The 2,427-nt window shown below is 32.6% G+C and overlaps 1 long non-coding RNA gene across 2 annotated transcripts; it reads right to left on the bottom strand.

Annotated features, from left to right (window-relative positions):
• Positions 1-48: 48 nt before the first annotated feature.
• Positions 49-2,337, bottom strand: LOC107711131 (uncharacterized). 2 transcript variants are annotated; one of them, XR_001636670.1, is made up of 4 exons: positions 2,265-2,337; positions 2,057-2,113; positions 927-968; positions 49-146 (listed from the first exon to the last, which is right to left on the bottom strand). It is a non-coding gene; the product is annotated as an uncharacterized LOC107711131 (long non-coding RNA). The 2 variants fall into 2 exon arrangements; XR_001636671.1 differs by lacking the exon at positions 49-146 and adding an exon at positions 765-791.
• Between the last annotated feature and the right edge of the window lie 90 nt (positions 2,338-2,427).

Raw genomic sequence — 2,427 nt, 5'->3', positions numbered from 1 at the left:
ATACATATTGTCAGTAATATAATACATTGTCAAAATACTCACATTAGCCTTTCTCCTAACCAGACCTGGTGCATGTTTAAGGGTCTCTGCAATCTGGCTTTCAGCATCCATGCTAGTAGACCCAGGTTGTGATTTCATTATTGCCCCTAAATGGTTTAAGTAAAGTTTTTAGAGATGAACAAGTATACTTTACATTTGAACAAACAGGTATTCATCCCATTTGTATTGCCAATCATGTAGAATGCTGTCACTATAATGCAATGCCTCTTGATATTAAATCTAAGATAATTGAAAATACAATATAATATACAATAAAATAAATGCAAATACTATTGATTTTTATACTTATTAGAACTCGATAAACAGAGTTCTTCAAGTCTCCTCTTCCCCTTCTTTCCTTTGAGGCTAAACTGTGACCAAACTTCTGAGGAAGTGATTTTTCTCATGATTCGCCGCACTGTCTCTCCATAGTTTGGTCCTCCTATTGTAGAAAGGTATTTGACCTGAATTTAATTTAAATGGAATTGTCAAATCCTATGCATTCACACAGAACAGTTCAGCTGCAAATAAGTGTCAAATTCTTAACCGTTTTTCTTTGGAGCTCTTCGTCCACCCTCAGCTTATCCTCAAAGGAGAGCAAGTCAGGTAACTGACCAGTAGATGGGATAGGGTTCTCTGGCCCTGTGTCTTCCTCTCTTGTCTGCAGTAGCAAAAGAGCCGAAGCAAAAGAGAATGCTCTTCCTGTTTTGCAATTATTTTATCCAGTTTCATGAGGACATTTAACTGGAAATCTGTAATATAATTTCAGTTTGTAAGAACTTCTGTTGGTTTGATATTTTATAAATAAATAAATATATATATACATAAAGGTTTATATAAAATATAAAACCTCTTATAAATATTATGGAGTTATTAATATTACTTACTGTTATTTGATGTACAATTTTGCCCATTTGAATTGAAGTCATCTGAAAACAGAGCAAGTAAAAAAAATAAAAAAACATACATACAGTACACATACAAATAATAATAATAATACTTAAAGGGATACTCCACTCAAACATGAAAAAAGACTCATGACTTTGTTTTTTCTAATGAACAGAAATGCTTCAAAAACAAACATGATGGTTATCTATATGACCCCAGTTGATGAATCAATGTATCCTAAAGCAAAACACTTGCAATAAGTAGTGGTCCTCTATGCTTGCATCATGTTTAAAATAGTATTTTTCTCACATATGCCTATCAATTTGCTTCAGAACACACTGATTCATCAACTGGGGTCATATGGATTAACGTTGTGTTTGTTTAGTGTTTTTTTCACAAATCAACTTTGCGGTCCTATTTACTTGCTTTATTTAGACTCACAGAGGTGGATTATTTTTCTAAAAATCTCAGTTTGTGTTCCACAGAAGTGAGAAAAGGTCATATATGCAACCCCAAATCAGAAAAAGTTGGGATGTTTTAAAATGCCATGAAATTGAGAATCTGTGGTTTGTTAATTGTCTTTGTCTTTTATTTAATTTACAAAAGTACAAAGAAAAGACTTACAAAGCTTTCACTGACCAACTTAAATGCATTTTGTAAAAACAAAGACATTTTAATTTTGATGGCTGCAATACACTTCAAAAAAAGTTGAGAGAGGCAAAATAAACGTGATAGAATATCATAATTAAACTGTTTTGAAACAGTTCACAGGCAGGTCATTTGGTAATAGGTGAGGGTATCATGTTTGGGTATAAAAGGAGCATCTTAGTCTTTGCAAGCAAAGCTGGATCATGGCTTATCACAAATTTCAAAATTTGTTTACATTTACAAAACAATTCATTTGGTCAGTAAACACATTGTAAATCTTTTCTTTGTACTTGCAGGAATTCTGCAGCAAGACCTTTTAACTAAACTAAACCGATTTTAATTTTCACAGACTTGATTTTATTGCATTTTACAAAACGTCCCCATTTCAGATTGGATTTGTACATCTGGGATGGCAGGAGGTTGAGTAAATAATGAGAAAATAAAATTTTTGGGATGGAGTACCCAATTTAACATTACTTACAATTTTGTCTTTGGGTATCTGTCCAGCTTCCATTGTCACTGGCTGTCCAGGCTGATTCTAGGCAAAAAAGTTAAAATTTGTATGCAAAAAAAAAAACCTTTTCAGGCCTCACAATAGCACTTTATAAATTGAGGTTTTCAAAATGGACTTGAAGCCACTAGTGCTCTATCATGATCAAATTTTGCATCAAAGATAAAAAGTAACATACCATGTTGGTGTTGATCCACACTTGAATTATGTTCATGACTCCATTCTTGCATTCTTGGTGCTACAAAAGAGACATTATTGTGATTCTCTCTTATAAACATTTAACTTATATTTGCATATGTAAGTACATTTATTTTAAGTTTGATAAGACAAATGCTGCTTTC

This window comes from Sinocyclocheilus rhinocerous, unplaced genomic scaffold (assembly GCF_001515625.1).
Source record: "Sinocyclocheilus rhinocerous isolate Xijiao unplaced genomic scaffold, SAMN03320098_v1.1 scaffold928, whole genome shotgun sequence".
Lineage (NCBI taxonomy): Eukaryota > Metazoa > Chordata > Actinopteri > Cypriniformes > Cyprinidae > Sinocyclocheilus > Sinocyclocheilus rhinocerous.
This window is presented reverse-complemented; position numbering and strand designations above follow the sequence as displayed.